Source organism: Ascaphus truei, chromosome 13 (genome assembly GCF_040206685.1).
Source record: "Ascaphus truei isolate aAscTru1 chromosome 13, aAscTru1.hap1, whole genome shotgun sequence".
In the NCBI taxonomy this organism is placed as follows: domain Eukaryota; kingdom Metazoa; phylum Chordata; class Amphibia; order Anura; family Ascaphidae; genus Ascaphus; species Ascaphus truei.
Window position 1 is genome coordinate 49,170,457 of NC_134495.1, and position 25,586 is coordinate 49,196,042.

General features: G+C 46.2%; 1 long non-coding RNA gene across 1 annotated transcript; it reads left to right on the forward strand.

Moving 5' to 3' along the window:
- Nucleotides 1-12,442: 12,442 nt before the first annotated feature.
- Nucleotides 12,443-15,540, forward strand: LOC142464554 (uncharacterized). The gene is made up of 3 exons (XR_012787687.1): nt 12,443-12,566; nt 13,125-13,191; nt 13,279-15,540. It is a non-coding gene; the product is annotated as an uncharacterized LOC142464554 (long non-coding RNA).
- The last annotated feature ends 10,046 nt before the right edge of the window (nt 15,541-25,586 follow it).

Consider the following 25,586-nt stretch of genomic DNA (forward strand, 5'->3'; position numbering starts at 1 on the left):
CCTAACTTACTGGAATTACAGTAAGAAAGTATATATAAATATGATCCCACGGCCCAGGGGGGGGGGACAGCTGGGACTCCAGTCCTGGTGCAGAGGGGGCCTCCTGGAAGGTGCTACAGAGGGGGCCTGCTGGAGGCTGTCTTTAGAGCTGCCTGTCTGAGGAGGGAGCCTCCCCTGACAGGCACCTCTGTGGGCAGCTCTGCAGGACCCCTCAATCCTCCAGGGCAGTAGGTAAGCAGTGGGCTCCTTTCCCCCCCCCCTCTCTCCCCTCCTCTCTCCACCACCCCTCAATTTCAACTCTCCCCTCCCACCCTTCTCTCTTTCTCCCCCTCCTCTCCGCTCTCTCCCCCATCCCCTCTCTCTCCCCATTAGAGGATAAGGAGGAGGTTCTGCACGATAGACATTTTGTTGTTAACTTTAAATGATAACAAATAGAAACAATATGAAATTATAATAGTAATAATCCCCGAAGGACAGGACATTACCTGGCTATGCATGGACGTAATTAACATATATAAGCACAACGTAATGTATAGCAGCCAGAGAATCGCTTTATTTGGGGAAAATTACAAGGTGGAAATGTTGCTGTAAACTGATAAAATCGAGTCTGCAAACGTCACAGCACCTGGGGAATTCTGGGTAACCGCGGTTGCCGGCGCATGCTATCTGTTTGATAAATCCTAATATACAGCAGCTTCACAAAATAGTGCCAGCGTTCATGAGGAAGAACAGGGGTATAGGGGCTATTCGAAGGGCAATTATGATGTGAGCTGCTTATAGATAGGGTGACCAGATTTTCAAAATGAAAAACTGGGACACAATAACAAATTATTTATAAAACAAATTACATCACGTGATGCACACCGTTGCTATGACAACGAGACTGACGTCAGGTGGTGACATGTTGCCATGACAATGTGGCATCACGTAATGCCTCGGCACCATAATGCGTCCCGTTGGTGGGGGCTGCAGTGTGTGTCTGTGTGTATAGGAGGTGGGCCCTGAAGTGTGTGTTTGTGTGTATATAAGTAATGAAGACATTAATTAAAATTAAAATAATTAACAAATTAAAATTAAATAAATAATTAATTGACATAAATTAAAATTAAATAAAAAAAATTAGGCATTAATTAAAATTAAGACCTTTAAAAATATGACCTTCCTGACCTTACACTTTGCACAATAGGGTCTCTCGCTCTCCTCGTGGCAGTCAGTGACATCACTGCCATGCAGGGCCGCAGACAGCTTTCCTGGGGCCCAGGAAGAACGTTTTCACCTGGGCCCTCCACCCACGTTTCGGCGGCCTTGCGAGAACCCCCCCTTCTCACACACCTCCTCACTCTCACCCCACCTCACACTCCCCAGTTACCCATTTCTTCCCCCCCTCTCACCCATTCCTTCCCCCCCTCTCACCCATTCCTTCCCCCCCTCTCTCTCTTACACCCCCACCCCCATGTATTTTTCTCCCCTCCCCACACTCAACCTCCCTCCCCAATATACGTGCACACACACACACACACACACACACACACACACACACACACACACACACACAGTGACAAACACACACAGCCCCTCCCCTCCTCATACATCCCCCTCCTCTCCTCATACCTTCCCCCTCCTCTCCTCATACCTTCCCCCTCCTCTCCTCATACCTTCCCCATCCCTCCTCATACTTTCCCCATCCGTCCTCATACCTGCCCCATCCCTCCCCATACCTGTCCATACCTGCCCCATCCCTCCTCATACCTGCCCCATCCCTCCTCATACCTTCCCCATCCCTCTCCATACCTGACCATACCTGCCCCATCCCTCCTCATACCTTCCCCATCCCTCCTCATACCTTCCCCATCCCTCCTCATACCTTCCCCTTCCCTCCCCATACCGTCCCCATCCCTCCTCATACCTTCCCCATCTCATACCTTCCCCATCCCTCCCCATCCCTCCCCATACCTTCCCCATCCCTTCCCCATCCCTCCCCATACCTTCCCCTCAGCTCCTCATACCTTCCCCTCATACCTTCCCCTCAGCTCCTCATACCTTCCCCTCAGCTCCTCATATCTCCCCCTCAGCTCCTCATATCTCCCCTTCCTCATACCTTCCCCTCAGCTCCTCATATCTCCCCCCCTCCTCATACCTCTCCCTCCCTCATCCTATGACACACACAGACAGACAGGACACACACAGACAGACAGGACACACACAGACAGACAGACAGGACACACACAGACAGACAGGAGACACACACATAGACAGACAGACAGACAGCACACACACACACACACACACACACACACTGTAACGCTCGGCCTGCCCACAAGCCAGACGAGACCCCAGGACTGAGGTGGAAAGGAGTAATACCACACACCTAACAGTAAACGGAGGCATGGCCGGAGTGTGGAAGTAGCGTAGATGGTCCGAGTAACAAAAATAGAAATGGTACCGTACTTGACAACTCCAGCGAAGAAAGGTAAAGTCCGTAAGCCAATGGTCGTGGAATTGAGAGAGCAGCGTAGTTGAGTGTCCGTAAGCCTGGGTCGTGGAGTGGAGAGAGAGGCGTAGTAGATCGTCCGTAAGCCGTGTCCAGGGAGTATAGAAGTCTGCAGGGTAGGAAGTCCAAAGCCAAATCCAAAGAGTTCCAGAGAGCAGCGTAGTAGAGTCCAAAGCTGTTAGGACCAGTAGGTCAGGCCAGAATCTGCACTTGTGTTAAGCATCCATTTTTTCTGCTCATAACCAGTTAAGATTCTGTAGTCAGCCTTTTGCTGAAATATAATTCAGTTTCTGCCAAATTACATTTCCTTTCTCCCTGCTCAGGATATTGCTAAGATACGTTTTGTATTGTCAGTTTCCTGCTCTTTTAGTCAATATACAATAGACTGGTTCTCTGAAAGAGGCAAAATCGTATAACTTAGTTGCTAGAGATTCAAGGTCTCTTTTGATAACAGACAATGAATAAGCTATGTATTCAGACAGTGCCTGTATTGGGAGAAACACGTCCCAAAATCATGCCACTAATATGTCCTTCCCCTAAATCACGCCTCTAATCAAAGCTACGAACAAGCAACACCCAGGTTATACCTATGTTACGCCTCTAATCAAACCCCTCTGTTTTCCAGTATAAAAATCATAACCCTATACTTAATAAATGAGACAAAGGATTTGAAACCTGGCTTGTGTTTCGTTTCATTTCTTTGGTTTTCCGGGCTCGTACATGTTATCTGATCAGAGCGGCAGTGTCAGGACGTGCTAAAATCTTCCCGGGAAAGTCTGCAAGGTGCAGTGTTGTGTGTGTGTCCAGTCACAGGCCTCCAGCCCTTCTCCAATTGACAGGGCAGTTTCTCTTACACCGGGGATAGCTAAAACAGACATGAAACTGATTGCACATTTTGCATTGGCCACGAGGTGCGAGATCGCAGCATGATGGAAACAAAATGAAATTCCAGTAATCCCCAAAATTTGGAACAGAATTGGGCATACATACCAGATGGAGAAACTGACAATTCTCCTAGACGACACTGGCAAAAATTACCTAAAAGTCTGGACACCGTGGCTAGACCAAACAGATATCCCAGGGGTGGACAGGTCCACAATTTGACTCCAATAGTGGCAAACTGTTGCCCAGGGAAGTGGCTTATGCCACTATTGAAAAGGAGTGTTTGGTGATCGTATGGGCACTCTGCTAATTGCAGCCCTATCTATACGGTTGCCCATTCAACATGATCATGGATCAGCTGCTGTGCTGGAGTCTTGCCCTGCAAGAGTTTGACTTTATAATCCAGCACAAAAAGGGCAGCGAGCATGGCAATGCGGATGGACTATGCCACAAGGACAGTCCTGTTGAACATTTAACCTCAAGATTTGTCCGGCCCGTTAAACCACCGGATGAGGCGGTTGTAACAGTGCCAACACTTTGATGTGGGGACGTGTGATGGTGAAGGGATACCCAGGCCAATAATAAAGGTATTATGCCTGGCTGGGTGACCCTGAGCCATATTGGGGGATTGTAGATTGTCAGCTCTGCAACCCAGTAATGGCATGAACACTGTAACTTCAATATAAATGTAAGTGTGTCTCCCACCAGGTATAAGGTGGTGAGACTAATGTGATTTCTAAATGTAAAAGGTGTTACTGTGGCAGTGTTTTCCTGTAACCGCGCAAAGGAAAATGGTTTTAAAACCCAGCACCTAGCAGCATAGCAGGCGGCTTTTAGCTAACTTTCGCTAGCAAGCTCCTAGAGCGCTGAGATTTGCTGTGAGCGCTGTTCGGGTAAAATCAAGAAATATCATATCGCGCAATTTTTATAGTTATATAAAAATTGATGAATTAAAATCCCCCTATTTTAATTGTACCAACATGTTAGGCATATTGGGATTTTCATGTAACACGCCAGAGGAAATGCTTTATTTATAATCACTGTCGTTAGAAATGTATGGCAGGAAATTCCTGCAAAGGTAACAGCGCATATTCAGCCCTGCACTTCTAAGACACCCCGTTGGCTTGCTGCCAGGATGTCTGAAAATGTCCGGAGTTGAAAGGCGCCAATATACTAAGGTGTCAAGTGGGGAGGTGTAACACAAGTATCCCCATCTTAGTGAATCTTAGAGTATCCCCATCTTAGGCAAATGGGCCAGATGTCCGGCCTGCTCAGACAAAATGTCGCCAGGTAAGGGGGCCGGGTCTGGTATGCTAAGCGGCAAAGGTGTGAGGTTCGCGCATGCCCTTTGCAAACTAAGAAGCCCTTCTGCCAGACCTTGCAAAGTATTGGCAACTCCGGGATAGGTGGGGAATATTATTCCCACGGAGTAGATTGGCTGCACGGGTTAAGAATAGGACTGTTTAGTGTATAAGAAACCCTGCAGCCCATCGGGAACCAGATTCATCCAAGAATCAACTAAGCTTCATTTTAAAACTTTATACCATCGTAACCAAAGTCAAGAGTTCGTAAGAACTAAGGGCCTCATTCAGTAAGCGCCGAAAAAGCACTCTCGGCAGGGGTTCAATATCGGCATGATTTTGGCGTGTTGCCATCGCAGTATGCAGGAAGGGCTGAATCCCTGGCGAATCCCTGCGAGAGCAACACGCCAAGAAGCCAGTGGCGAGACAGTCTGCCTACCGATAAACCGTCCCCTACTGAGATCAGCCTGCAGCAGAGAGAGATCCGCCAATCTCTCGGTGCAAACATCGGCAAAATAAAAAATATTTGCAATCAATTTTTATTCATAGTGTACATGTGCAGGGGGTCTCCGGAGCTGAACAGCATTGGTTTCAGGTCCGGGGACCCCTGCTTCTTGAGGTACATGCCCCTTTATGAGGTGCCGGTATCCCTCTGCATTTAATTGTCCCGATCACGTGACCGCGGAATGTAAACAAAGCAGAGGGATACCGGCACACAATAAAGGGGCCTGTTTCTCTGGAAGCAGGGGGTCCCCGGACCTAAAACCAAAGCGGTTAACCTCCAGAGACCCCCTGCACATCTATAATATGAGTAAAACACACATATCAATAAAGAATAATTCCTTACCGTAGCGGTTACCTGCCATGGTAATGAAGCAGCATTAATGTATTTTTAATAATAGTGTATGGGAGCAGGGGGTCCCCTGAGCTGAACCGCATTGATTTCTGGCTCAGGGACCCCCTGCTTCCCGAGTAACAGGCCCCGGTATGGGGCATCGGGTGCCAGTGTCGCTGCCATCTTTATAGCATCCCATACACGACGTGCCCGCTATAAAGATGGCGGCGACACTGGCACCGATGCCCCAAAACAGGGCCTGTAACTCGGGAATCAGGGGGTCCCTGAGCCAGAAATCAATGCGATTCAGCTCAGGAGACCCCCTGCTCAGGCACAATATTATTAAAATATATTAATGCTGCTTCATTACCATAGCGGCTATCCGCTAAGGCAACGAAGGGGTTAAGACATAATAGCATGTTTATTGGGGACCATTGCCCCCAATAAACATTGCAATAAACAACATACACCCCCTGTGCCCCCAACAACCCCTATACCCACTAACATACAGTACACATATTGCAGTTTAGGGATGCACAGCAATGATAATATAGGCCGGCGGTGGCCCTCGGGTGTTCCCCGCGGGCTTGCAGTACCAATTCTGTGCCCCCCAAAAATAATTAAAAAACACAAATACTTATAAATAAATCCCCCCCCCCCCAACACATACAGTATAGTAATGGCCAAAATTGCTATTATCCACATATGGATAATAGTGCATTTGCCCATTTAAAATACATAAAGAATAATAAATACAATAAATACATATTGCACTCACCCTTGTCCGGCTGCCATGATGAAGGCCATCCTCATCTTCATTCACGTCCATGCCCTCCTCCGATGCTGCAAAACATAAACAAGAATAACAAAAGCCAATGTAATGTCCCCTAACCCCTTAATCACCTTAGCGGTCATTAACTGCTATAGTCATTAAGGGGTTAACCCACCCTCACCCACCACTCGGGAGGGCTATACACCCTCCCCACTAGCCCCCACGCGTGAGGCCTAACCACCCTCAACCACTACCCACCGGGAGGCCTACCCAACCTGGCTTGGGGACAATACCCCCTTCCCCCACCCCCGCTAGCCACAATAATCATAACTATATTTAATAAACAATACATAACCCACCCCCTGTGCCCCCCCATAAATACCTGATTTATTCTTTTACATACAGGGTTAATACCCCAGGCCCACGGGAGACCCCGGTGGCACTGCCGGGTGTCTGTAAGCCTCACAGTGGCCCAGCAAAAGGTTTCAAACAGGGTCTGGAGGCCTACGGGTGGTCCCCGGCAGGCGCCGTGGTCCTCCAAGTGGTCTCCGTGGGTCACCGTGGGCCCCAAATGGGGTCTCCACGGGTAGGCCTGCGGTGTCCGGGGGGCTCCGGGTCAGCCCCACAGGTGTCTGAGGGTCCTCGGGTGGTTCCCACGGGGGTCTGGGGGCCCTCGGGTGGTCCTTACGGGTCCGCGGTGCCCCCACAGATGTGGGGCCACCGGTTCTTCCCCGCAGGTGTCCCCCGTGAACCCGGCAGCCTTGTGCCCGTGGAAAGTCTGAGGAGATCTCAGGTGGTCTCCAGAGGTCCCCGCAGACCTAAGGAACCAACCCTGTATTTAAAATAAATAAACCTCGTCCTATACATTTAAATAAATACCCCCCCCCCCCCTAAACACATACAGTACAGTAATGTGCAAAATAACTATTATCCAGATATGGATAATAGATTATTTGCCCATTATTAAACACATAAAACAGCATCAATCAATGAAATAAATAGACTTCTACTTACCCCCTGGCAATGAGATGCAGTCCGTCATCAAACGGGCTCCGTTGGCAAAAGAATACATTGAAAATACTTTCAAATGCCAGTTAACCCCTTAATCACCTTAGCGGTTAATAACTGTCAAAATAATTAGGGGTTAACCCATCCTTCACCAATACCAACCCTTCATCCATTCATTTGTACAGTGTGCTATATATATATATATATATATATATATATATATATATATATATATATATATATACACCAATATATATACATATATACATTTATATATATATATATATATATCAAAGACAACACAAAAATTAAGTAGCGCTAAAGAGGATGTGAAATAACCCTAAAAAAATGATCAATTATAATAACATATTTAAAATATTGAAATAAATTAAAATTACCACAATTTAACCTAATAATATCTACAAACCATAACGTGATAGTGAAAAAAAAAAAAGGGAAAAATCCAAAATGAATGTTCCACTCAACCAAAAAATCCAGAGAGAAATATAGTCCCAATAGAAGATCCAGGGAGTGTCTTTGCAGCTTTAGGGGGAGTGGTATAGCCAACCACTTTTGGAATCGATGAACAAAAAACAAACAAAAGCGCAAGCTCCATAGCACGTAACTGAGTAAAAAATAAGGTACATTTATTTTAAAAAATCAGCAACCCATAAGAATGTGCACTTAGAGGATTTTAAACAGAACCATTCGTGGGAGAGAAATCTCTATTGTGGTCATCTGCGGTGGTAGGGTGAGTCCCAGGTTTGCAGAGTGGATGTAAACAGCCCAGGTTCACCATGAACTCCTATCCCAAATTGGCAGCAAGATAAAAAGGCATCCAATGCCTGCACGTCCTTTGTTCCCTCTCATACAATGGTTGCTAGCACTTAAAATTATCACCAGCCGGAGCGCAGGGAAGCCAGGGACTCCAAATACACCAACACGAACGTGATGACGTCACAGCGTTTCGTCACACTGCGACGACTTCGTCATGAGATATATATATATATATATATATATATATATATATATATCACAACAAAACAAAAATATTAAGGAGCGCCTACTATTACAACCTGCCTAACTGTGAGTAAGTTAGCTACTGGGTAGAAACAACCTATGGGGTGGCCAGAGGGGGTATTAAATATAAAATAGATCCTATGTTGTTAAGATAACACATATATTATATAAACGACTTTAATAAAAATTACTATAAAAAATGGAAAAAATATATTTAAATATAAAAAATTCATAAAAAATATTGAGAAAATACCAAAACCTTAAAAAACATAGAGTCCAGTTCCAATAAAGTGCATCCAGGTAATGGCAGCCCGTTTGAAAGGGATCACAACTCCCTTGTAGATACCTATGAAAGAAAAAGAGAAAAAAAACAGGCGCACACCTAGTGCATTAAAGTAAAACAAACAGTTTATGGAACATTAAAAAAGACAAATGCCCACTCACAAGTCAAACGGTAAAATAAAGCAGTTATGAGATTGGCTCTCATATGCCAGTAGTAGCGTCCGGATCAGCAATGGAGACCTGTCCTACACACGCGTGGCGCAGTCTCCTTCACCGGAAGTGACGTCCTCCCGGTCGTGTGCCCCGCAAAAGGAAATCCCTCCGGGAACCACAGGAACCACAGCCATAGCCTTAGCTTGCTTACTTCTGGCTGCTGCACTACCAGGAATGGTAAAGATATGTCCCACTGAATACAGTGTATCACGGACTACTACGATTTCCTTTTGCGGGGCACACGACCGGGAGGACGTCACTTCCGGTGAAGGAGACTGCGCCACGCGTGTGTAGGACAGGTCTCCATTGCTGATCCGGACGCTACTACTGGCATATGAGAGCCAATCTCATAACTGCTTTATTTTACCGTTTGACTTGTGAGTGGGCATTTGTCTTTTTTAATGTTCCATAAACTGTTTGTTTTACTTTAATGCACTAGGTGTGCGCCTGTTTTTTTTCTCTTTTTCTTTCATATATATATATATATATACAGTGTTCGACAATCCTATACATTTACTCGCCCGGGGCGGGTGGATTTAACCCCCGGGCGTGTAAATATTGGCCCAAGCAGCACACGTGTTTTTTTTTAAATTTCCCCGTTCGCGCTGAAATTTCCCTGCTTGCGCTAAAAAAAAACAAAAAAAAAACCTCCCCTACCTGACTGCTGATTGGTGCGCGCTCCCAGGCTTTGGGGGCGCGCGGCCAGGCTCTATATGAGCCCGCCCCCAACGAGCAGCCATTCTTTCCGGCCGGAGATCTCTTGGAGAGTAAGTAAGTAAGTACTCTCCAATACTCCGTCTTGCGGCCCCTCTGCTGCTTCCCTTCAAGCCCCCTTACTCTCCGTGTTCCCCCTTCTCTCCCTGTTCCCCCTTCTCTCCCTGTTCCCCCTTCTCTCCCTGTTCTCCCTGTTCCCCCTTCTCTCCCTGTCCCCGCTTAACTTGCCCAGCAGATTGTCGTGGGGGTGTCCCCCCTTCTCGGCCTGTCGCGTGGGCCAGCAGAGTGTCGTGGGGGTGTCCCCCCTTCTCGGCCTGTCACGTGGTCCGCAGGCCAGCAGATTGCAGTGGGGGTGTCCCCCCTTCTCGGCCTGTCACGTGGTCCGCGGGCGAGCAGATTGCAGTGGGGGTGTCCCCCCTTCTCGGCATGTACCGGCATCCCGCGCGGGGCAGCAGATTGTCGTGGGGGTGTCCCCCCTTCTTGGCATGTCCCGGCGTCCCACGCGGGGCAGCAGATTGTCGTGGGGGTGTGTCCCCCTTCTCGGCATGTCCCGGCGTCCCGCGCGGGGCAGCAGAGTGTCGTGGGGGTGTCCCCCCCTTCTCGGCATGTCCCGGCGTCCCGCGCGGGGCAGCAGATTGTCGTTGGGTGTGTCCCCCCCTTCTCGGCATGTCCCGGCGTCCTGCGTGGGGCAGCAGATGGTCGTGGGGATGTCCCCCCTTCTCGGCCTGTCGCGCTGGCCAGCAGAGTGTCGTGGGGGTGTCCCCCCTTCTCGGCCTGTCACGTGGTCCGCAGGCCAGCAGATTGCAGTGGGGGTGTCCCCCCTTCTCGGCCTGTCACGTGGTCCGCGGGCCAGCAGATTGCAGTGGGGGTGTCCCCCCTTCTCGGCCTGTCACGGCGTCCCGTGTGTGTATGCATTGGTGTGTGTGTGTGTGTGTGCATGGGTGTGTGTTTGTGTATGCATGGGTGTATGTGTGTGTGTGCATGGGTGTGTGTGTGCATGGGTGTGGGCATGTGTGTGTGTGCATGGGTGTGTGTGTGCATGGGTGTGTCTGTGTGTCTGTGGGCATGGGTGTGTGTGTGTGTGTGTGTGTGCAAGGGTGTGTGTGTGTGTGTGTGTGTGTGTGTGTGTGTGTGTGTGTGTGTGTGTGTGTGTGTGTGTGTGTGCATGGTTGTGTGTGTGTATGGGTGTTTGTGTATGCACGGGTGTGTGTGTGTGTATATGTGTGTGTTTATGGTTGTGGGCATGTGTTTGTGTGTGTGTGTGTGCATGGGTGTGTGTGTGTTTGTGTATGCATGGGTGTATGTGTGTGTGGGCATGCGTGTGGGCATGTGTGTGTGTGTGTGTGTGTGTGTGTGTGTGCATGGGTGTGGGCATGGGTGTGTGTGCAAGGGTGTGTGTGTGTGTGTGTGTGTGCATGGTTGTGTGGGTGTGTGTGTGTGTGTATGGGTGTTTGTGTATGCATGGGTGTGTGTGTATGCATGGGTGTGTGTGCATGGGACAGTGTGCCTCCCCCCCACCCTGCCGCCTCCCCAAAGATTACACTAAGCCCAGCTATCTTCATGATGGCGCAGCCGCCGCATGAGGTGTGGGGGGGGGGGGGGGGAGGGATATGCCGGTCTGCACCCCCGACCACTAGCTTCCGCCGAGGGGAACAGGGCAGTGGTGCCCATGGCGGGGCTGACTGTCCCATGGGGAGCCCGCTGGGGACGTGACTCCCACCCACCCTGCCACCTCCACAAAGCTTCCACGACGCCCGAGTGAGGTATGGGGTGGGGGGGGGGGGGGGGGGGGGAAATGCCGGCCTGCCCAGCCTTTCTCAGTTAGGATTTTAGCCCACCCAAAAAATAAAAAGGCAGGTTATAATTAAAACTATAAAGAGGGTCTTTGGGGGAGGGGGGCCGCCGGACGGGAGGTGCCAAAGGGGTGGTGCTCCCGGCCGCATACACTGCTAAATAAAACATTGTTTTGGTTGATTGTAACAATTTCTTATGCTGTCTACAGTTATTCCTAATGTATTTGTCCCATTCTACACCCAGTCAGTCAGTCAGTAACCCAGTCAGTCAGTAACCCAGTCAGTCAGTAACCCAGTCAGTCAGTAACCCAGTCACTCAGTCAGTCACTCAGTCAGTCACTCAGTCAGTCAGTCACTCAGTCAGTCAGTCACTCAGTCAGTCACTCAGTCAGTCACTCAGTCAGTCAGTCACTCACCCAGTCACAGTCAGTAACCTAGTCAGTCACTCACCCTGTCACTCAGTCAGCCACTCACCCAGTCAGTCAGAAACCCTGTCACCCAGTCAGTCACTCACCCTGTCACTCAGTCAGTCACTCGCCCTGTCACTCAGTCACTCACCCTGTCACTCAGTCAGTCACTCACCCTGTCACTCAGTCAGTCACTCACCCACTCACCCATTCAGTCACTCACCCACTCACCCATTCAGTCACTCACCCAGTCAGTCAGTTACCCAGTCAGTCACTCACCCTGTCACTCAGTCAGTCACCCATTCAGTCACTCAGCCAGTTACCCAGTCACACACACCCAGCCAGTCACACACACCCAGTCACCCAGTCAGTCACTCACTCACCCAGTCAGTCACTCACTCACCCAGTCAGTCACTCACCCAGTCAGTCACTCACCCAGTCAGTCAGTTACCCAGTCAGTCACTCACCCTGTCACTCAGTCAGTCACCAATTCAGTCACTCAGCCAGTTACCCAGTCACACACACCCAGTCACTCACCCAGTCAGCCAGTCACACACACCCAGTCACTCAGTCAGTCACTCACTCACCCAGTCAGTCACTCACCCAGTCAGTAACCCAGTCAGTCAGTCACTCACCCACTCACCCATTCAGTCAGTTACCCAGTCAGTCACTCACCCTGTCAATCACTCACCCTGTCACTCAGTCAGTCACCCAGTCAAACAAGTAGTCAGCGGTCTACACATAAGAATGTATTGAGGTTTTAAAATAATTTCTAACTTTCTTTGTTCCAGATCTGATTAGAAAGCTTCTACCAAGATACTCAGAATCCCCCCTAACTCAGAAGACAGGTAGGGAACGGCTGCATTTGTGTGTATTTGCTGATAGTCACTTATATTCGCAAACCTGTCTGCATTTGGTTAATACGAAGAAGCACAATAGTTTCCCATTATCCAAGAATTGGCTTCACTGTGGTGCAGCTCACACACCCACCACCCCTCCCTGATCTTAACGCTGCGGGAACAGTGCCGCTGAGCGTGCTATGTAATGAAAGCAAATAATGAAGGCTATGCTTGTGCGACACTCACCGAAGCCCAGCGCTTGTAGAGACAATTTATCACGTGACCATACTGTGAATAATCTGTGCGGAGGGGGGTGGGAGACTTCACCCACTGCGCCGTATCATCTGATCACACACACGCCTTTGCTATAAAGATTTAAAATGCCTTCACTAAGTGTTTTGATTTCTTTATCTCTGGGTGGAGGAGTGGGGTGGTTTGTGAGAGTTTACTGTCATTTATATTGCATGTTAGCAAGCTTCACAGTCCGTGCTGTTACATGCCGATCTAGTACTGTACTCTGGAGGGGGAAGGAGGCAAATAGTTGCTGTGTTCTGATCCACATTTTAGATATCAGCCTGGACCCACCATCTGCCTTCCAACGCCCATCCTCTGCCTGCACTGATTTTGGCTTCACGTAAGTGTTCCATACAGTATACTGACTTCACACTGTTTGCCAATCATTCCATCTTTACAAATTGAAAGATCTTTTTTTACATTTTAGGTATCAGCCTGGTCGCACCAATCAGCCTGGACCCAACATCTGCCTTCCAGCACCCACTGTCTGCCTGGAACCAACATCTGCAAAGATGAGCAACAAGACAAGACAGACTTCACTCCTCATGTTTTTTGGAGATAAAAACCAGGGACCATCACAGCGTGTTAACCATACAGAGACTGTAGAAGATACTCCTCCAGATCAAGACACTCCGATAGCAACAAAGTTAATCCACAAAAGAAGAATTTTTCAAGACAGTTGGCTCAAAGATTTCACATGGTTAGAATATAACAAGGAATCAGATGTTGCATCATGTATTATCTGTTCGAATGTTGCTCATAAGACTGACGTATCTCCGCCTACACACATACGACACATTTTCAATGCACCATTTAAATTAGAAACTTTCAAATATCATGGAAAGTCTTCTTTACATACTGTATCAAGTTTGCCAAAATTTGGAGTGCACAAAAAAATCCAGAAAGCACACCAATGGGGCTATGTGTAAAAAAGATGGAGAAGGAAATGTTTCAACAAATGTGTGTTGTTTTCAATTCTGCTTATTATATAGCTAAAACCAATAAACCATTCAGCGACATAAAAGATCTGTTAAATTATACACGCAAGCTTGGCGTTCATGTTCTCGAACAATATAGTAACGATAAGCGGTGTGCAGAATTTATCAAATTTATTGCCGAAACAATAAGAAATGACATTGTTGCTGAAGTTAAAAGTAGTTCATTCTTCAGTGTATTACTGGATGGTTCCACTGATAAATCAACAACAGAACAACTTATAATGTATATGAAATATTGTAAGGACGGCTGCATTAAGGAAAAAAATTTAAGCATAGTTCCATTACAAATTGGTACTGGCCAAGGATATTTTGATGCACTTCAAGAAGAGTTACTTAAATATGGTCTTCACTGGCGAAACAGTGAGCAGTTGGTAGGCTTAGGGACAGATGGAGCTGCAAGCATGTTAGGCAGTGTTAATGGACTTGCAGCAAAAGTGAAACATGATGTGAAACATTTGATTTCTGTGCACTGTGTAGCTCATAAATTACAGTTATGTGTGCTGAAATCTGTGAAAGATGCTACTTACATTTCCAAAGTAGACGATGTTCTGATTGGGCTTTTTAAATTTTATGGAAGTTCGCCCAAAAGGCAAAATGAACTTGAAAAAGTTGCTACATCTTTGTCTGCTACAATTTTAAAAGTTAAACATATTAATCAAATTCGATGGGTCGCAAGCAAAATTGGAGCTCTCAAATCTTTTGTTGCTGATTGGAAGTCATGTGTTCTTCATATGAAAGCTATTGTACAATCTCGAAATACAGTGGAATCCAACCAGTGCAAGGGATTTCTGAAGATGCTCCAAAAATTTAGGTTCTTAGTAACCGTACATTTCTTACTTGATTTTCTTCCAATTTTGAAAAAGTTGTCCCTAATTTTCCAGCGAGAGAGTCTGCTACTGAGCAATGTTAAATTGCATGTAGAGCAAACATTGTTTTCACTAGAGAAATTGGGACATACGGTAGGTGAGGTAGAGAAAACATTTCTAGACAATATATCTATGTCTGGAAAATTTCAAGAAGTTGAATTATATGACCTACTGTACCGCAGGGAAAGTTGGAGTATGAACAAGACAGAAATGCATTAATTAAAGCAGGCAGAAAATGTTTAAAGGAAAGATTTTTGGACAATTGCTGCAAAGTATATGGTGCCTGTTCCATTTTTGATCCGGTTTCGTGGCCGTCTGGTACTGATCTAATACATTATGGTGAATCTGAGATGAAGGTGCTCACTATTCACTTTCATCATTTGATATCTGAAGATCCCCTAGCAAATGTAACAGAAGCTATTCTTTCTGAATGGTATGAAATTAAAGTTTTATGTAAGCATTTGAAGCTAGAGGATATTCTGAAATCAACACAATCACAAAAGGACAGGTTTCCGTTATTCATTAAGTTGCTTTCTATTATTGCAGTCCTTCCCACATCAACAGCATCATGCGAAAGGGGTTTCAGCGTCATGAATTCAATTAAATCCAAAAAAAGATCCAAACTACAGACTTCAAGTTTAGGTGATCTCTTGACAATATCAATTAATGGACCACCAATTGATTTGTTCCAACCAGACTGTGCCATTGATAACTGGTATTTTTCAAGCAAAAAGCGTCATGTGAAGGGCCATGCACATAGCGCAACTTAATTTATGTTGACTGTACAAAAATAATTCCACTTCTTTCTGTTTCTGTATAAATAAAATAAACGTATGTCAAAAACTAATCTTATTAGTTCTGAATTTATTAAATTTGTAATGGGGCGGAGCTAGGGGCGGAGCTAGGGGCGGAGCTAGGGGTGGGGCTAGGGGCCTGGCTATGGGCGAGTAGATTTTTTGGGTGGGCGAGTAGATTTTTGGGTGATTTGTCGAACACTGTATATATATATATATATATATATATATATACACTTAGTTAAGTTATGGTGGGTAAAAAAAGTGACAAAAGCCTTCCACAGCAAAGCATATAGCAAATGGAAATATTACTGTATGCTCATGTGCATGTCTTAGACAGGTCTGCAACCCCGCCTTTCACCATTATCACCCAGCACACAGCACTTCCACTGCAGCAAGGGATTCTGGGAAATGACATGCAAATGGGCACACAGTGTCACCTTTTGCTTCAAACCCATTTTTAACATAGTTCCCTATAGGCTTAAGCTTGCTGTATGGTCACATCTTTGAGCACAGCCAAGGTTAAGATGCAGAGCCAGAAAACCCACCCACATTTGCATGTAATTTCTCAGAATCCCTTGCTGCAGGGGAACTGAACTAAGTACAGATCGAGAACTATGGCAGTTTTGTGAACCAATCTTGAGTCTAAGAGGGGGGGATGGGGGGGGGGGTCGGTGTCTGTCTACTTGGCATTTATAAGTTTTTTGAAGGAATTTTTCCAGTTTTATAAGTATTTTAGTCTAGGGACCAGGGTTATATCCCCTCTTAGACGCCTCTTTTCTAATGTAAATAAATCTAATTTAGCTAGCCTCTCCTCATAAGTTAGATTGTCCATCCCCTTTATTAATTTGGGGGCTCTTCTCTGCACTCTCTCTAGTTCCATAATGTCTTTTCTTAGGATTGGTGCCCAAAATTGTACTCCATATTCAAGGTGTGGTCTTACTAATGCTTTGTAAAGGGGCATAATTATGTCTACTTCCCTTCCATCCATTGCCCGTTTGATGCAAGATAAGATCTTGTTTGCCTTTGCAGCTACTGCATGACATTGGGCACTATTGCTAAGCCTGCAGTCTACAAGCACTCCTAAATCCTTCTCCATCAAGGATTCCCCCAATAAATCTCCATTTAATTTGTAAGTCGCCTTTTTATTCTTGCATCCCAAATGCATAACCTTACATTTTGTAAGGAATCCACAGCTCAGTTTACTGCTTACCTTGCCTCACAGACCTGTGCAGTCCTGGAACACTCCCTCTGGTATCTACTGCAGCTGTGCAAGCTATCACTGCAACCTAGCCTTGTACTCACTCATTGGAGCAGTGCCTTCACACTCTCCTCCGGGGATTGGCCCACTGGCCTTTAAGTACTGCATCCCCCACAATCATTCTCTGCCGAGCATAGTCCTTCCTGGATGTCACCGAGTGTTCTGCCACAAGCCCCTGGCTTGTTATCTCGTTACTACTCTGTTTTGTCCTAGTTCTTGTTCCTGTGCTGAAGCATTCATTCCCAGCATACTTCAGCTTCCTGGTTTCCTGAGGCCAGTTACTACTCTCTCGTAGAGGCCTGCTTTCCTGAGGCCTGCTGCTATTTTCACGCAGAGGTCTTTTCCTGTGCTGAAGCGGAGGATTCTCCAGCCCGCTCAGGACTCTTGCGCTGAAGCACTGGTTTACCAGTACAGCCAGGCGGTGTGCCCTCTCTAGTCTGCCTATCCTTTCCTGAGACCAGTACCATGGGCCATGGTCGCCGCATGCGCAGAGGCTACTCCCGCGCTCACGCTCCTAAGCTGAAGCGGGGAACTCCTGACTACATGTTGCCGAACTCCTGCTTGAACAATGTTTACCCTGATGTCTCCGATCCTGACCATGGCTTGTACACTGACGATGCTGCCTTCTCCAGTCCCGACCCTGCTGCGTACGACTATGAACTGCGCAATTCGGATCAGCCTGCGAGGTCTAAGGTCGGTGCTTTTACAACCCCACCTCAGCCACGCAGTCCGACCCAGGTTTGTGGCGAGCACAACCGTGACACATTTGTCTGTTTAAACCTCATTTGCCATTTACCTGCCCACGTTTCCAGTCTCCAAGTCCTTCTGAAGAGAAATTACATCCTGCTCTGATTCTATTACCTTACACAATTTAGTATCATCAGCAAAGATGGAGACTTTGCTCTCGATCCCAACCTCAAGGTCATTAATAAACAAGTTAAAAAGCAGGGGTCCCACTACCGATCCCTGAGGTACTCCACTCACGACTTTAGCCCAACCTGAAAAAGTTCCATTTATGACAACCCTCTGTTGTCAGTCCTTTAACCAGTTTTCAATCCAGGTGCATATATTATTACTGAGTCCAATTTTCTTTATTTTGTACACCAACCTCTTGTGTGAAACCGTATTAAAAGCCTTTGTAAAATCTAAGTAGACCACATCAACAGCATTACCCTGGTCTAAATTCCTACTTACCTCCTCAAAGAAACAAATAAGGTTAGTTTGGCAAGATCTATCCTTCATAAATCCATGCTGACTATTACTAATAATTTTGTTTTCCATTAAGTATTCCTGAATGTTATCCCGTATTAAACCTTCAAGTAGTTTCCTTACTATTGAAGTCAGGCTTACAGGTCTGTAATTTCCCGGTTGTGATCTAGCTCCCTTTTTAAATATAGGCACCACATCTGCTTTATGCCAATCTTGTGGTACTGAGCTTGTGGAAATGGAGTCCTTGAATATTAAATATAATGGTTTTGCTATTACTGAGCTTAACTCCTTGAGAACTCTTGGATATATACCATCGGGGCCAGGTGCCTTATTTACTTTAATTTTTTCAAGTCGCTTATAAAATTCTTCCTCAGTTAACCAATTGTTCATTAGTATGGAGGTTGTGACTTCCTCCTGCGGCACTACTATTGAACTTGATTCTTCCCTGGTAAACACAGAGGCAAAGAATTTGTTTAATACCTCTGCTTTTTCCTTATCTCCAATAATCTGCCTGCCTATCTCACACTGAAAGGGTCCTATATTTTATTTTCTCATTTTTTTGTTATTAAGGTACTTAAAGAACTTTTTAGGGTTGACCTTACTTTCTATTGCAATCCTTTTTTCATTATCCATTTATGCTAATTTGATTGCCCTTTTGCAATTTTTGTTACATTCCTTATCATTCTGATACAATGTCTCTGTCCCTTCTGACTTAAAGAATCTGAACGCCTTCCTCTTCTTGTCCATTTCCTCCCCTACCTGTTTATTTAGCCACATTGGTTTTGACTTATTTCTTTTATACTTATTACCCAAGGGTATACACTGATAAGTGTGCTTTTCTAACAATGTTTTAAAGACTGCCCATTTATCTTCTACATTTTTCCCTGCAAAAACATCATCCCATTGTATTACTACTAGATTAGACCTCAGTTTATTAAAATCTGCCTTACTAAAGTTTAAGGTCTTTGTTGAACCCAAGAAATCTATTTTTTGATAATTTATTTCAAATGAGACCATATTATGATCACGGTTACCCAAATGTTCCAGGACTTGAATATTTGTTATTACTTCTATATTGTTTGATATGACCAAATCCAGTATTGCCCCTCTCCTGGTTGGTTCCGTAATTATTTTGGTCATATAATTATCTTTAAGCACCCCCAAAAACCTGTTTCCTTTTGTTGTAACGCTAATCTCATTGCCCCAGTCTATGTCTGGATAATTAAAATCCCCCATTATGCAAACATGACCCAGTTTTGATGCCTTCTCCATTTGCAAAAGTATTTTAGCTTCCTCAATCTCACAGATATTTGGTGGTTTATAGCATATTCCCACAAACATTTTCTTTATACTTTTACCTCCACTGCTAATTTCTATCCACAAGGTCTCTACATTTTCATCATTCCCTTCATAAACATCATCCCTTATAATAGGTTTTAGATCTGGTTTAACATATAGACATACTCCACCTCCCCTTCTATTTGTTCGATCCTTCCGAAAAAGAGAATAACCCTCTAAATTAAATGTCCAGTCATGAGTTTCATCCCACCATGTTTCAGTAATGCCTATGATATCATACTGCTCCCTTGCAGCTATTAATTCAAGCTCCCCCATTTTATATGTCAGGCTTCCTGCATTAGCAAGCATGCATTTAAGTTTTTTTTCAGCCTGTACTATTATCTTATCTGCTCCTTCCTTTCTGCGCCCACTTGGTTTAGTCTTTAGAAGTTTTCTAGTATTATCTGTATTTACTATGGGTGTCTCACTGCTTGTCAATCTCGTACTTGCCCCACCTTGTATCCTCCTCTATTCCATTTAGTTCATTATCTGTTTCATTCCCCTCCCCCCTCCATCCTATTTTAAAATCTCCTCCAACCTTTTTAGCATTCTCCCCCCGCGTCAGAGTGCTTTTTCTTCTGTGATGTGCAGCATGTGGATCTAATAAAGCTGATTTTAGTATTTCAAGTTTGGCCAAGTTCCATTTCGTAGTGACCACCTATCATCTTACTTTTACTAGGTGAGATATTCATTTTTACTGCTGTTATCCTTCCGATCCAGGATAGTTTGCTTGTAAGAGCTTAACCTCTTGGGCGGGGAGCGATAAATTTAGAGCTTCAGATTTGTCATTGTTTATTTTCTATCCTGAGACCTGTCCAAATTGGTCTAGTCGAGATTGCAAATTTGGTAGAGATATCAGTGGCTTGGCTAGCGATAGTATTATATCGTCTGCAAATAGTAAGATCTTGCAGTTTGTTTCTCCTATCTGGATACCCTGGATATTTATATCATCTCTGATTATTGCCGCCAGGGGTTCGATCAATAATGCGAAGAGGAAGGGGGACAGTGGGCATCCTTGTCTAGTACCATTTTTAATTTTGATGGGGTCCGAGTCTCCTCCTGGAAGTTTAACATAGGCAGTGGGCGTCCTGTAGAGGGCTCTAACGCCCTCCAGGAATGGGTCTGAGAAACCAAATTTTAACATTGTCTGATCTAAAAATGCCCACTTTATTCTATCAAATGCTTTTTCAGTGTCTAAGCTTAATAGAATCGCCTTCGTTCCGGTCAGGTGCACATGGTCCACAATATCTATAACCTATTGGGTATTGTCCGAGGCTTGTCTGCCCGAGACAAAGCCCACTTGGTCCGAATGTATGAGTTTAGGGAGGATTGGGGTTAGTCTATTCGCTAAAATTTTGCTGAAGATTTTCAAATCTGAGTTTAACAGTGATATAGGTCTATAACTCCCACATTGAAGAGGATCTCTGCCCTCTTTAGGGATAATCGCTAGGTTGGTCATTGAGAGTGAGGTCGGAATTTCCTCACCTTCCAGAAAAGTGTTAAACATCTCAAGGATAAACGGGGACAGCACCGCTCTGAACTTTTTGTAGTACAGGTTGGAAAAGCCGCCTGGGCCTGGTGTTTTATTAGTTTTAAGTTGGCTTATTACTTCTGCAAGTTCTTCCTGACAGATTCTTTTATTTAATGTCTGCGTGCCTGCCTCTGAGAGCTTTGGAAGATTGCATTGTGCAAGATATTTGGATATTGCCTCAGACCCTGTACGTTAGATTCTTGTAAAGTTTAGTATAGAAATTTGATTTTTTTCCCGCTATTTCTTTATCTTTATATGTTGTTGCTCCTGTTTTGGTACGGATTGCTGGGATTTGAGATTCAACTCTCAGACCTCTTAATTTGTTGGCGAGAAGTCTGTCAGCCTTATTGCCCTTATCGTAGAACTGTTGGTTTGTCCACCTTAGCGCTCTCTCTACCTCATCTATTTGTATTTTTTTGAGTTCCAGTTGAGCTTTTTCTAATAGTTTATATAGTTTTTTTGAGGGATTCTGTTTGTGCTTTTGTTCGATATTGGACAAATTGTCCGCTGCCTCTTTATATTGTTTGTTTTTTTCTTTTTTTTTATATGCAGCGATAGAGATGAGGTCCCCTCTAATTGAGGCCTTGTGTGCCTCCCAGAGCGTTGCCGGGGAAGACACTGAGACTTTGTTTAATCGGAAATATTCTTTGAGTTTTTGTTTAATTACACTCTCTGTTTCTTGCGAATTTAACAGAGAGTCATTTAATTTCCAGGGATATTAACCGTTTTTGCTAAAGGGCAGGGAGAGCGCTAATTCGATAGAGGCATGGTCTGACCAGGATATAGATCCTATGTTTGACTGGACGGATGCCTGGAGAATATTTTTAGTACCTAAGAAATAATCAATCCCCGAATAGGACTGATGAGGGGCCAAGAAGAACGTATAGTCCCGCTGACCTGGGTGCTGGGCTCTCCATATGTCCATCAGCGAGAAACTTTGCATTATTTCTTTAAACTTCTTCGCTTCTTTGAGGATAGTCTTGGAGTGTCCAGCTCCCGTGGGTCTGATTTATCCAATTCCGGGATACTTGACATATTGAAATCTCCTGCTACAATCAATGAGGAGAGGGATGACGGTTCAAAAGCCTCCAGGACCTCTTTCAAAAATTCAGGTTGGTGGTCATTCGGGGCATATATATTACATAGGGTTACAGGAGATCCTGAGAGGGAACCCTGAATCACAAGGAACCTGCCTCCCGGGTCTCTGACTATTTTTTCCATTATAAAGGGAGTATTATTTTTGAGCAGGATAGCTACTCCTCTTTTTTTCACGGAGTAGGAAGCATAATATGCTTGGGGATATAAATGTTTGAATGAGTTTGGGGGGGAATTTGAGTTAACGTGTGTTTCTTGGAGGAAAAGTATATCCCCCTGGTTTTTTTCAGCTCCTGAAGGGCTAGTTTCCTTTTCCTGTGTGAGTTGAGCCCCTTGACATTCATAGATATTAATTTTATTGAATCTAGGGACGCCATGTATGTCTGTGTTTGTGAGCACGTTTGGGCTTATCCACTTTCCCAGAGTGGAGGCTCGTTTTTCTTAGTTCCCTTTTTATGTCGGTTTTTATTTTGTGTTTTTAGAGTCCTTCTAGTGATAGATATGGTTGCCTGGGGGTGAGGGGAGGAAAGTGGGTTCCTTATGAACCCAGTGTTGGTATCCTCCTTCACTCTAGTGAGAAGGTGTTTGGGCCTATTGCCCATGTGAGAGCTTCCTAGGTGGTCCGCACAGGTATGGGTCAAGGGAGACGTCCCTGACCCCCTGCGTATTTATATAGTGAGTAAAACCATTTAGGTTTTCTTAAGAAGAGTGAGTATTTTCATCTCTTGGATCTCAACCTTTATAGTGGTTTGGTGGGACAGTGGGGTGTGGGGGGGGGGGGGGGGGAAGGAAGGGGAGGAGAGGGGCCATGTCAGTTATGTTCAGTTATGTCGTTCTGCAACAGATACCTTTCTAGCTTTAGTTTTACATCAGAAAAGGATATATACAAATAAACAGCCTTTAATTATGTAAGACAGCCTGGGCCAGGATCATTGGAAACTTTAGGAACAGCAACAGTAAAAACTATATACAAACATGAAGTTTAAGTCCATATTCCCATATCCTATATTTACCTCCCTCCCACAGAGGGCCTCTCCCAAAAGCCTCGATCTCCACTTGGATATTGTTTGTCCATGAGAGGAACCTTGTTCCCCTCTGGCGCAGGGAAAACAAAATGGTTGAGAGCCGGGGAGAGGGGGGGTGGGGGGGGACAATGACGGGAACAACCTCCGGGGAAAAAACAGCAGGCCCCCGAGATTCTTTTCCCGGCAAACATGAACCCTCAGAGTGGTATTAAGTGGGGAACAGACCTGACAGTTAAGGGTCGGAATTGGTGTCCATGCCTCTGGTGATAGGATATCTCCCCCTCCTTGTAAATTGGGCGGGGCCTCTACTTGGGGCCATCCGAACCGCCCGGAGGTCCATGGGGAAAGCTCTTCCGTCTGCGCCCTCGGAGAGGACACATAGCGCATCTGGTTTCTCTCCGGCGTTCCTCCCGACCGATGTCGGAGGTAAGATCGCCCCCTCAGGCACACCCCTCCACACCCCCCCCCTGGAAGCCCCGAACGCCCGGTGCCCGCTCGGAGAGCGGTATCCCCCAGGCTCCACTCTCTAGACTCGGGGAGAGAAGCGGGGCTTCGATGGACAAGGTAGGGGGCCAGGCAGGGGGGGAGGGGGGAAGGGGGAGATAGCAAAGGCCAGGGGCAGGGATGGCTGGGTGATCGTGACCCGAATGCAGGGGGGGAGGGCCACCGAGGGTGCTCTCCCGACCGGAGCGGACTCCAGAGGTCTAGTAGTAGAGGGGTAGGGCGGGGAGAGCATCAGGGGAGCCCGCAGCAGGGAGGACAGGCCAGGAGCAAACCAAGTGGAGGGAACCTCTCCCCTCCAGCCGGGGGGGAGACGAATAGCTGGGTATCAGGAGTGCTCGTGTGGCTCTCAGGTCCGGCCGACCCAGGGCTGTGGTGATGGTGTCTGGGTATTTCTCGTAGCTTCATCCCTCCAGGTGCCGCAGGGAACAGACCAGACGGAACAGTTCGGGGATGCTGGTGTTCGTGTTCTTATTCCTGGTAGGTTTCTTCCGTTATTTCTTCGATTTTTTTCCCTCCTTCTGGGGGTTGTTATAGCTCTTTAGTGTTTTTTTTGCTAGTTTTAATTGCTTTTAGGCAGGGAGTCTCGGGAGCTCTTCCCTCAAGCAACCATGCTGGCTGACGTCATCGGAAGTCTCTTTGAAAGTATTGTCAATGTATTCTTTTGCCAACTGAGCCGTTTGATGACCGGACTGCATCTCATTGCCAGGGGGTAAGTAGAAGTCCATTTATTTAATTGATTGATGCTGTTTTATGTGTTTAATAATGGGCAAATAATCTATTATCCATATCTGGATAATAGTCAAAGTGTTCAGTCCGCGCTCTTGCTTCCTATGAATGCAGAAAAGTAATTTCTCTCCTTCCTCTTGCTGCTCCTGTGATTTGGAGTGTCTCCCCCCACTCCAAGAAGGACCCTGGCGGAAGACTCCGTTGGTGGATCCAGGCAACCAAGACAAAAAGCACAAGTGCGCACCGAGGTAAGCGTATGATGGTATAATATGACAACAATAATAAAAAAAAACTTACATATAGTAAAACTTAATTCATATCCAGGCTTGAGCGATATCCTCGTCTCCTGGCTTCAAATTAGATCAGGCAAGAGGACAAAGTCCAATTCTTATCGGGTAGCAGTACCGCGCGCTGGGGCTGTCTCCGTTGCAGTCACTACAATAACACCTCCGCTTGTGTCGGCGTGGTTAGTAGCTCAAGTGCACGTGTGGAAATAATTTGCGAATTGTGGAACCAGCCTACCTTAATCCTGGTGGCTGGCATACACTAAGTGTATCCATTCCGGTCTGCAATCCCTCAAACGAACTGGCATCGACGGACGGCTATAAGGGGCTTTATTTCCACACATGTGCTTTTGAGCTACTTACCACGCCGACACAAGCGGAGGTGTTATTGCAGTGACTGCAACGGAGATAGCCCCAGCGGGCGGGACTGCTACCCGATAAGAATTGGACTTTGCCCCCTCATATCTGGATAATGGTTATTTTGCACATTACTGTACTGTATGTGTTTGGGGGATGGGGGGGGGGGGGTATTTATTTATTTAAATGTATAGAACGAGGTTTATTTATTTTAAATACAGAGTTGGTTCCTTAGGTCTGCTGGGACCTCTGGAGACCACCTGAGATCTCCTCAGACTTTCCATGGGTACAAGGCTGCCAGTTTCACGGGGGACACCTGCGGGGAAGAACCGGTGGCCCCACATCTGTGGGGGCACCGCGGACCCGTAAGGACCACCCAAGGGCCCCCAGACCCCCGTGGGAACCACCCGAGGACCCTCAAACACCTGTGGGGCTGACCCGGAGCCCCCAGACTCCTGCGGGTCTACCCGTGGAGACCCCATTTGGGGCCCATGGTGACCCGCGGAGACCAACTGGAGGACCACAGTGCCTGCCGGGGACCACCCGTAGGCCTCCAGACCCTGTTTGAAACCTTTTGCTGGGCCACTGTGAGGCTTACAGACACCCGGCAGTGCCACCGGGGTCTCCCGTGGGCCTGGGGTATTAACCCTGTATGTAAAAGAATAAATCAGGTATTTATGGGGGGGCACAGGGGGTGGGTTATGTATTGTTTATTAAATATAGTAATGATTGTTGTGGCTAGCGGGG